Genomic DNA, 11,688 nt, shown 5'->3' on the forward strand with positions numbered 1-11,688 from the left:
TTTGTGCTTGGGAGAGTAAGTGGTTAACTGATGAAAAAGAGAGTCAGCTTCAGGGATTTCCCCGTGTGTGGTGTCACTTTATGAATGGCACTGAGCGGAAGAAGGTATCCTGTAGACCATCTTGACTGCTGCTATGAGTGTGGCCAACATTCAGGATGCCCTTTGCTATGTAACGCTTGGCATCCCTTTTCCTGCTGTCAACACAGGCATGATACTGTGCATCAATATTGGTCCATTTCCTAGCTTTTGAATCATGGGTAAAGAAGCAGAATATTCCCCCATTCATAAACCAGAGGTTTTTTGAAGAGTTGAATTTCTTCATGCACGTACAAAGAAGCCCTCTGCCACTTCCAAGAAAAAGACAGAAGAAGGTTGGATAAAGGCAGTGCAAAGTCAGACTGTGCCCCATTACTCCCCAGGCAGAAGCTGCTGATAGAGCCACCTTCCATCCCTGAATACATCCTATTTTGTCTGATTATTAGCAGGGGCTGGTTAGCACTTAGTATTTAGATGGGAGGCAGCCAAAGAAACCAGGGATCTGTAGTGTTTTTTCTGTACATTCACAGGTCTCTATCTCTGGAGCTGATTCTTAAAAGGGTTGAACTTTGGAAGAGACCTGAAAAGTACACTGCGCTAAGAATTACTAGGTCCAGTAAAGGACCCTTCATATCTCAACAGTAATAATAGTATTAATTGTGTGCTGTCAAGTTGATTTTGACTTATAGCATCTCATTCCAGGTTTTTCTAGGTACAGAACATTCAGAAGTGGTTTACTCTTCTGAGGGTGTCCTGGGACTGTGCAGCTGGTCCGTGACTACACCGGTGGGGCTTTCTCACAGGACACATAGTGAAGAATTGAGCTCCCACGCTGTGCGCCCAGATACCTAAACCGCTGAACCAGCCAGCTAGTGGTATACCAACAATGGTTATACGTCTAATATTAACCTAAACTTATGTGGAAACCCCAGTCTCATCTGATTTTGGAAGGTGGTCAGGGTCGGGCTTGGTTGGTATTCAGATGGGAGACTGCCAGGAAATGCTGGGTGCCATATTTTGGAAAGGCTATGAGAAGATAGAAACCTGCTTTAGACCATTGGTCTACCTATATTGTCAGCCTTGATTACAAGGTATTCTCCAGAGTTTCAACCTGGACTCTTTCCAGCCCCAAACATGGATTCTTGGAATTACCTTACTTGGCCTCATTCGCTTCCGAAATCAGATGAAATTGGTATGATCTGGGTTGCAGGATACGTACATGCTTTCTATATAGAAGGTCCCAGGTTCAGTCTCAGAATTTGCAGAGAGAGCTCTGAAAAAGTCCGGATTGGAAAATCTGGAGGTCCACTAACTGTCGGAATGGACACTAGACAGAACAACAGTCTGACTTAATTTAAAGAAGCTTCCTATATTCCTAGACAACCAAGGACACAATGTGGCACTCCCTTTTGAAGGGTCCAGTGTGGTGCAGTAGATGGAATGATGAACTAGGACTCTGGAGACATGGATTCAAATCCTGCTCGGCCATGAAAATGCACAGAGTGGGGAGCTAAGCTGGTAAAACTACTCATTAAATATCTCCCTGAAAGACCCACCGGGATTGCTGTAAGCATAATCAGAGGTTCACGTGGCTAAATCCACCCAGCCCTAGGCAGTCTTCTTACCTAGATGTGGAAAATCTCCTTTTACAGACCATGGGAAGCAACGACAGGTGTGATTTGGAGAAATGCAAGAAAATGGAGCCAGTGAGTATCTCCCGTCCTTCACCTTCTCGTGCGCCCGTTCCGTTGCAGCAGAGCTTCCCCTGCAGAACTCTCGGCTTCTCTGCTTTAATGCCTGTACACTGCCAAAAGCTTTCTGCTTTTAATTTCTTAATCATGTCTAACAACAGACAGCCTCCTACACACTCCTCTCACATTCTCTCATTAATCTTTCTGCTTGTCAATGGCACACAGTGTGCAGCTACCGCAGCTCAGGGATCAATTCTGTTTCTCATCAACCTCCTTCTCAGATAAATCTGCAGGTCAAGCTGCAGGGAAGTGGGGAGGAGAGGAGCCAAAGCCACCATTCCCTCCATCCAGGTTCAGTCAGGTGCATATGTTAACACCCTCCAATTCTTAAACTTTCTCCTAAACTTTTTCTTAAATATTAAAAAGCATGGCACGCTTAAGGATACACAGCTGCCAGTCATATTCACACTGTGCACCAGGACACATACCGTATTTTCTGTGTATAAGACGCCCCCATGTATAAGACACCTCCCACTTTTCTAACCCAAAATTAAGAAATCTAAGTGGGGCTTAGCAAATGTAGGGGGAAAGGGATCAAAGTGCTGCAGCACGGCTTTGATCCCTGCTTTCTACCTTTGTAGAAGGGGGACAGGGATCAAAGCAATTCCATGACTGCGCAATCCTTTTCCCCCTTATACAGCCATGGGATTGCTTTGATCCTTCCCCCCTCCTTTTGCTAAGTCCCATGGGACTTAGCAAGCAGAGGGGAAAGCAGGGATCAAAGCAATCCTGCAGCACTTTGATCCCTGCTTTCCTTTTGCTAAGGCTTAGCAAGTGGAGGGGAAAGCAGAGATCAAAACCCTGCAGGATTACTTTGATCCCTGCTTTCCCCTCCACTTGTTTTTTTCTCCTCAGCTTACTTCCGTATATAAGACGACCCTCAATTTTTAGTCTAAAGATTTTAGACAAAAGTATATACAGTACACAGAAAAATACGGTATGTGGAATCACAAAGGGTCTTCTTGATGAAGCCAAAGTGAACGCCTTATGGACAGGTCTGCCTGCAGTGTCCCTGCATGATATACCGTTCTGATTTCCCCTCCTTCCTAACTAAGACACTGGAGCAGGCTCATTGAATCAATGAGGATTTGGTGAGTCAACTCCTCCATAATTTCCATTGATTCATCTGTGCCTAATATAACTGCAACTTTCTTTAGCATAGTAAGTCTTAGTTGGAGTGGGCCCACTTCAATCACTGGACTTATGGAGCAATTGACTCACGAAATCCCCCAGTGGGCGTACACTAGAGCAGCTGTAGTAAGCAACTGGATTTTCACCATTGTCTGGTTCACTTTAGTGGTCAAATGTGATATTACACCTTAAAAGTACTTCTAAAAATTGATTCAGTAAAACAGTACCTGTCTTGCCATTCCGGTTAGACTTATAGACGTAGGGGAATAAAAGAGTCTCAAAACTTAAAAATTCATGTCAAAATTCCTCTTAAAATACAGTAAAATGCATTTAAAACTAACTTTTGATAGTAACTAATAATATTGCTTCATCCTGTAAAATGGATTCCACCTTATGGCTACCCTTTCCACAGTTTTCCTACTTGCTCCTTCTTTTCTAGGGTTGTACAGCTTGCCTAAGGCCACATAGGCGGGCTCTCCCCCTGGGAGGCAAAGTGGGAATTGAGCTCCTAGTCCTCATTAGAAAACATTAATCAATGCACACACACATACAGAATATAAAGCTTAATTCTTCTTTTTAAATGTAACTTGGTAACACTCTCATTGCCTGTAATGTTAATTCCAAGTTACAGTATCTCTAACTAGTTAACTCCGAGTGCTGGTTTTGGCTGAACCCATTAATTAATTGAATTTCTCTCCCTGCTGATAAACAATCAGGAATGTGCCTCTGCTCTTCCCCAGTGCGCCTGACCCCACCAGTTTGTGACCTCTGATGGACCTTTTCGTGCGTACTTTTTTGCATAAAACCCATGGTTCTACTTCATCTTTGCTCCATTTGACCCACCAAAAGTAACCAGGCTTAGGCTGGGGGAAATGAAGATTTGAGGTGGTATCAGTGATGTTGTGTGCTTATTTACGTAGACAGACACATGTACAGAAGGAAGAGTTACAGGGGACGAAAAATAAAACACCTTTAAAATGGAACAAAATATGAGCAGAGAAGGGGATGGGGTAAAAATGAAAAGAAAAGCAAGCAACGCTAGACCAAAAATTTATTCCTGACCAATCTCACTCAATTTGATGGAACAGCTGCCTTGGGTCCTTTTAAGAAGAAAGATGGGGTAAGAATATTTTAAACAAGTAAAACTGAATAAATATAAACCAAAGTTGATGGGAAAGGAGGATGATTCAGAGACAAAAATGTAAGATTTAAACAGGCGGGATGTAGGATTCTTGCACTTCCATAGCTACAGGGCTGCCAATGGGAATAATAGGCAAGTGTGGATGCCGTTGCTGGCTGGGGATGATGGCAGCTGTAGTCTAAAGCATGGTGAGGGCACCAGTTTGATGGAAGTTGATTAATAATAATAATAATAATAATAATAATAATAATAATAATAATAATAATAATAATAATAATAATAATAATAATAATAATAATAATAATAATAGTCTTAGAAGTGCCAAGCTGGAAGAGATCCCGTGAGTCATTGAACTTTAGCCTCTGCAAAGGGGGCACAGCAGTAGGGAACTGAACTCCCAAACTCTGGCTCCACAACCAGCTACCTAAACCACTGAGTGGACAACTTCTGGGGGACTTCTAGCAATTGTCCACCAGCAGAGCTCACTGGGGCCACACTAGCCCTCCAAATGAGCACGGGGGGGGGGGATGAAGAAAAATGTTTCAAAATATGAATGAGTCTCCTCTGAGTTTTGTCAGGAGCACTGGATTTTTAGGTGGGCTGGAGGTGGTGTACCTTGTTGTATTGGAAAGCCGCTACATATTGAAACTTTCTGGAGTAGAAAATGACATATTTTTTTGCAAAGTGTTCTTTAAAAAAAAAAAAAACAGGGGACATTAAAGGGATGCCAATATGACCTTGCATAGCACACTTTGCCCACGCCGATTTAGACAGTGTCGTTCGGAAACAAGTGGCTTCTTTTAAAAAAAATGTTCTGTTGATCTCTCCTTGGCCACTGCATTGAATGTGTCAGCAGCAGCTGACATTTTATGCTGACTATCACAGCAATGTCCATATAAAAACAACCGAAGTGATCTGATACACTCTGCAGATACTAAAAGGCTGTTACCTAGGGAGATTTCTAAAGAGGCTTTAGAATATGAATGTGAAGCTGACAACAGTAAAAACTGAAAGAAGTTTCAAGAGAAATTTGTGTCTCAGATGCCCATGCTTAGGGCTTGAGTGTAGCCTTTTCTTGCGGAATCTTGAAAGCGACTATTTAATACGTAATAGTCCTTTCTTTCTCCCTTTCCATCAATTCATTCAATGCAGGGGCTGCTGGTGACACTAGATTCATGGGAATGAGAAAACTGAACTCTCTCGTAAATACATTGAACTCTCTCTCACTCTGAACTTTACAGGAACTCTCCAAAGTCCTGAAGCTGTTTGGAAGCAAGTGTTCAACAACTCGGATGTCCCCTGTAGCACTTACAAACTCAGAATCTCCAGTCAACCCTGACTCAAACATCTGGATCTCCCACAGCATTTCTCTTTACATGTCCATACTACCCTCATGGGAACTATCTGGATCAACACTGCCGGGGAGTTGAGTAAATGATCCAGAGCTTGGAAATGTTGTAGCCATACTGACTGGGGGATTCTGGGCATTGTAGTACAAAAGTAAATTTTCCATCTTCTGAGCCAATGCAACAACTCTGCATTTCGAATGGTCTCCCACACACAACCCATCCCTGAGAAGGTCTTGACTAGCCCCCACCGAAGTAAAGAAACTTAAGAAAGCCACCTCAGATCAGAGTATGAACAAGGGAAACTGCTTCATATCACTTTCATGATTTTCTTTCTAATTCAAGATTTCCTATAGGCTGACAGGCCATGGTTTTCCAGGATTCAAGATAAGGGCCTTTTCAGAACTTCAGAAAGTTACTTTTGGGGCTACAATGCCCAGATGTCCTACATCTAGTAAAATGTCTTGGGTCAGACCTCTTTGTTTACCTGCTCCATTCTTAGAGTTCTTTCACTACTGTTATATGTTATATCAATATTACTTGATGTGTATCTTTAATAAATATCAACTTATGTCAAAACATAAAAATGTGACTTTTTAAGACTTTGGCCCACCAGCATCTGGTGGGAACAAAGTAAATTTACTAGGTTCTGATTAACACAATATACAATTTCTAAGAGCAGCTTCTTACATGTCTGTTCTTTATATACTTCCATGTGTTTTTCTAGTCAAAAGAAATGGTGTTGGATTCCATCTCCTTTTCATTTATATTCCTGGTTCCCTTTGGCTGATAAACTCAGCTAAGATAGTTCAATTCTAGCCTGATCTTCAAAGCAAAGGGAAGCATAGCAAATACAAAGCAACTTTGCTTCACAGCTCACCCACCCCTTTTGCAAATAGAAAAGAAAGGAAGTTGATTCTGAGAATACAAAGGAGTTTGGTTGCTAGTGTATGGCTGCTCTTCTTAATTTGCTTCTGTAGTTCCTTCACATTTTCCTAATCTCATAATTAAAATAAGGGAAGCATTGGGAAGCATTGTTCGGAGGCTTAGCAAACCTGTAATGAGGCTTCAGATTATCAAAAATGTGAATGTCTGAAAAGCTGAACAACTTGTTTAATTTAGAATCCATGTTGCTTCTCAGCCCTGGAGTACACTTAACTCTGCTTTCCTAGGGTTCTCGTGAGGATGTTCCATTGGAAAGGGTCAAGGCCTAAAAATTCATTATTGGCCCTATATTAACGTATATTCAATTACGTGCACCCTGGAGGAGACAGGATCTTGAAACACAAAAGTGCTCCTCTCTTTTGCAGAGGGGGGGCACTGGTGAACCCAACAACAAATGAAACTTTTTAAAAAATATTTACAATAAATCCCATGCATTTCCATTCTGGGAGTTCTACAGACGGACACTTTACACACTTAAAAGTAGTTTTCAAAGTTGTAGCCACATCAAGATGAGATACCTCATCCGTAAATGGAAAGCTTTCATTGGGCTTCCTCCACTGTATCTTCCTGCCCTTATCTTTCTGCCAGGGAGTGGCTGTAACTCTGCAGTGAAGTTTTATACTGAAAAAAAAGAGACAGAAATGTTATAAATTCCCAATCTCGATCTTAACTGCACTCTCTGGGCAGTTAATGATTTAATGATGCAGCCTACACGTTGCTCCCAGCCCAGCCCAGTGAGCGAGGTACTCAATTTACCAACCTCAGAAGGATGGAAGGTTGGTTCAGCCTCAAGCCATCTACCTGAGCCCAATACTGCAATCAAGACTCATGAGCAGAGTCTTGATTGCAGTTTAACCACTGTGACACAAATGTTCCTCCTTTGTGTCACAGTGGCTGATCTAGCTATGTTCCTCTAGATCAGTGGTCCCCAACCTTGGGCCTCCAGATGTTCTTGGACTACAACTCCCGGAAGTCTTCACCACCACCTCTGTTGGCCAGGATTTCTGGGAGTTGAAGTCCAAGAACATCTGGAGGCCCAAGGTTGGGGACCACTGCTCTAGATCGCATTCTCGTATCTTCTTTCTTTCCCGTCAGGATGCCAGATGTTATTTTCCCCTTCCACGTGGAAAGTCACATTTCACTTCTTATGAAGTATGTGTTATTATATATTGTATGGAAACTGGGATGTTCAGCTTGAAGGGGCAGTGAATCTACTTAGAGTTTTAAACTGAATGTCATAGGAGTTATGTATAGCCCTGAATGCCGCCACCCATATTCAGCACATAGTGGTTTGAGATGAAAACCTGGAGGGGATTCTCTGTGTCTCATGAGACTGGAGTCACCCTTTATTTATTTTTCAGTCATTTTTAGCCCTTGGCTAAGAAATACATGTGTTTTCATATGCATTGGATTTTCCCAAAGCACATTGCAAGCTTCACCACTCCTTTAGCTTTTAGACTACAACCTGGAGGGGTTTCTCCGTGTGTCATGAAACTGAAGTCACCCTTTATTTATTTTTTCAGTCATTTTTAGCCATTGGCGTTAAAACTACATGTGGTTTTGTATGCATTTGATTCCTCTAAAGCACACTCACAAAAGAGTGAATTTCCAAGACGTGCTTTGTCCTATGGCAGTCTCAGGAGACACAAAACGAATACTTCCATCAAGAATCTCAACTCAAATTCAAGTGTTTTCCATAAACTAGCATTTCCATCCCAGCTCTCTCTCATTTTTAGAACTGGGTACCAGTTGATAGTAAAGGCTTCTGGCTGCTGGTCAAACCAGGCATTTGTGGGATTGCATGTTTCCTCCAATTAAGGCATTTTCCCTCCTATAACAGGGATTCCAGAGTAAGCAGATTTGCAAATTAAGCCCATGTTTACCTCTCAATGACCTACCACAAGACACATTAAATGCAACAGAAGAAGGTGAGGATAACACATTTTATTTTGACAAACAGATATAAAGCACCCCCTTTTAAAAATTCATGTAAACAAAAATACACTATACAAAAACAACGATACCCATTACACCAAAATAACATGCACATCAAGGACATCATATGGTATTATCAAATGAAGTTAACCCATGTCTCCATAGATCAACTTGGGAGACTGGAGGACAGCGGAAAGAACCTGTATAATTATTACAGTACTAAACAATGAGCCAAGTTATGCAAGCTAACTCTGTGTTGGGATTCTAGTCAAGCACCCCCTCTAAAAGCGGGTCATGGTCATCTAGTTCAGTCTTCTGAGCTTATATGAGAGGACAGGGGATGACAAATCTGTACATTTTACTTTCTCACACTTGAGAAAGGCTCAGCAGTACACCAAGGCGCTCAGAAATGCTTCTGATGAACTAGTGATTGCCCCACTTAAGGAAGAAAGCTCAATACACTCTTATACATCTTTCAGATCTGGAGCCATCTCCTCACCTTCAAATTCTGAGGATTACTCCTCGGGGCTTTTCACATGCAACAAGACTTTATGGTTTTTATTTGCCATCAGATTGCTTCCAAATTAGGGCAGCTCTAATAACATTTTTGAGGTATGCGATAAGTTCAAAGAGAGGTTTGTCATCGCCACCCACCGGAGAGCAGAGATTTTTAACTCAGTGCTTCTGAGTCCTTTCCAAGACTCTCTCCACTATATTGCATTGAATTTCATCAGCAGAAGTTAGGATTATATTATCTCACTAACGCTGCCGATTTCACCTACCTAAAGACTGTCCTCCCCGGTGTGGTGTAGTGAACAGAGTGATGGACTAGGATTTAAGAATCCGGGAATTGTCAACAAATCCCCACTGGGCCATGGGAGGGAACGATAAACCCACTCCTTAGGTATCTCGCTTAACCTTGAAAGCCCTATTAGGATCACTATAAGTCATTTCTGACTTGACAGCGCAGAACAAAGACTGTCATGCTTTTCTGTGTATCTGCTCTAAGTCAGTTCAAGCGCCCTGTGTGTCTCTGACAAGAGCGATGGAGAGATCCCGGTTTCACAGCCTGTCATTTCTGTCTGCAGAGAGTGAAGCTACTTGACAGAACCCCACAACAGCTCTGTGTTCTATCAAGGCTCTGCAGTCTCTATCTCTGAAGCCTGTCTGCTTGCAATGATGATGGCCACAGAACATCCGGACAGGGTTCTTTGAGCTCTCCCTCTTTTTCTTCCCATACCCCCTAGCCCGAAGACAAGTCCTGGAGAACCCAAACATATTGCTTCTTTTCGATATGTTAGTGATCTTGGGTTTAGTTAGAAACATGTATTCCATGACTACTGGGGATTTGTGTGTTTTGCTAAGAGACAAAGTATATGACAACCTATCACTGGCTATTCTGACCTTAGATGGCTGGATAGTTCAATGAGCCAGCCTCTGGCCAGAGTTTGGGAGTTCAATTCACCTCCCGGAAAAAGAGTCAGTCTGTGTAGCATTGGGCAAGCAGCACAGTCCCAGCGCAACCCCAGAAGAGGAAGGGAATGGTAAATCACTTCTGAGTACTCTATTCCTGTTGTTGTTGTTTAGTCATTTAGTCATGTCCGACTCTTCGTGACCCCATGGACCAGAGCACGCCAGGCCCTCCTGTCTTCCACTGCCTCCTGGAGTTGGGTCAAATTCACGTTGGTCGCTTCAATGACACTGTCCAACCATCCCATCCTCTGTCGTCCCCTTCTCCTCTTGCCTTCACACTTTCCCAACATCAGGGTCTTTTCCAGGGAGTCTTCTCATGAGATGGCCAAAGTATTGGAGCCTCAGCTTCAGGATCTGTCCTTCCAGTGAGCACTCTGTTCCTCAAAAACTCTGTTCCTAGAAAACATTGGAAAAGGCTGCCACAAGTAAGAATTGATTTGATAGTACATAAGTATTTTTATTATTCTTACTTTGGACTAGCAGATCTGGATAGTGATGCTGTAACATAACTGAAGCAGTCACTAATATCTTTTAGCCAATACATTCTTCCCCTTCCTCTACTTTAGTAGTTCCCAATTTTGGCTCCTCAGATGTTCTTGGATTACAACTCTCAGAAATCCTGGCCAGAACAGCTAGTGGTGAAGGCTTCTTGGAGTTGTAGTACAAGAACATCTGGGGGCCCAAATTCAGGAACCACTGCTCTACTTCTTTCCCCATATATTTCACCTTGAATGACGAGTTATGACAATATGTACTTTTCCTTCATATTATATGACCAAAGTATTTTAGCCTTCTGCCTTGTGTTTATTTTATTATATTTTGTTTTTATTTATTTGCTTTAATGAATCTTTGTCAATCAGACTTTTGATTTTAAGAAAATCTTACCATCCTATAAAAATCCACATTTCAGATTACCATGGTTTCTTTTTCAACTATTTGTATTAAAGTCACAATTCCATGCAAGAGGCAAAACTGAGAATATGTATCACATTACAGTGTGTGTGCATTATCAAAGCCATAATTATGTTTGTTCCACACACATTCCATTTTTTATCTTATGGAAGCCCACTCTATTCTAACTTTTATTGTGTAATGATCCCACAGTTCCTTCAACCAAATTCAAAGATACTGACATTTGTCAACAAGCTCCTAGCATACATTTTGGATATTTAGCTGCATTTCCTGGGCTGTTTAATATTTATTAATTACCACAAACATGATTTCCTTCACATTTATCGTTAGACCACGCTCATTATTTAGTTCATTGGACTTACTAAGCAACCCCTTCCAGATCATCTAAATTGTCAGCCAATAAGACCATGTCATCACTATGTAGCATACTGTAGCGTGATACCATCACACAAGTCAGTGAGTGCTTCCGTAAAGATCTTTTCCACAAGAGTATACTAATGAACTGTTGACTGTTGAGCCATCAAGCCCAGTATTGTCAACTCTTAATGGCAGCAGCTGTCCAATTTTTCAGGTAAGATTCTTTTCTGGCTCTTACCTGAAAAGATCCCTGTTGCCAAGTACTAGCCAGGCGTAACCCTGTTTACTTTTCAAACTTGGTTGAGATGTGATCTGTTCTTTGTCCTGCCACTACCTTAACTCCAAGTTTCTCCTTTGCTTCACCCTTCTGCAATGAGATAATGATTGCATTTAACGTGATACATATTTTTTTAAAAAAAGTAATAGATTTCTGCCATACGGGCTCATAATAATGCAAGGCCAAAACAGCATGTGTCTTCCAATAAATGCCTATAAGAGGAGTAATAAATCTTATTTGACAGTTATTGACAGCCAAGAGAACTTGCAAGTGGGTGCCCTGTCCTCATTAATACATGCCTCTTGGCCCTAGAGAAGACACAATGAATAAATGCTTTGCACTATCTCTCTCTCTCTGTTTCCTATAGCCATAAAATTCCTAGTG

At 41.8% G+C, this 11,688-nt stretch overlaps 1 long non-coding RNA gene across 1 annotated transcript; it reads left to right on the plus strand.

Annotated features, from left to right (window-relative positions):
• Positions 1–1,537: 1,537 nt before the first annotated feature.
• On the plus strand, positions 1,538–9,407 carry LOC140702325 (uncharacterized). The gene is made up of 2 exons (XR_012081450.2): positions 1,538–1,742; positions 5,301–9,407. It is a non-coding gene; the product is annotated as an uncharacterized LOC140702325 (long non-coding RNA).
• The last annotated feature ends 2,281 nt before the right edge of the window (positions 9,408–11,688 follow it).

Source organism: Pogona vitticeps, chromosome 11 (assembly GCF_051106095.1).
Source record: "Pogona vitticeps strain Pit_001003342236 chromosome 11, PviZW2.1, whole genome shotgun sequence".
Classification (NCBI taxonomy): domain Eukaryota; kingdom Metazoa; phylum Chordata; class Lepidosauria; order Squamata; family Agamidae; genus Pogona; species Pogona vitticeps.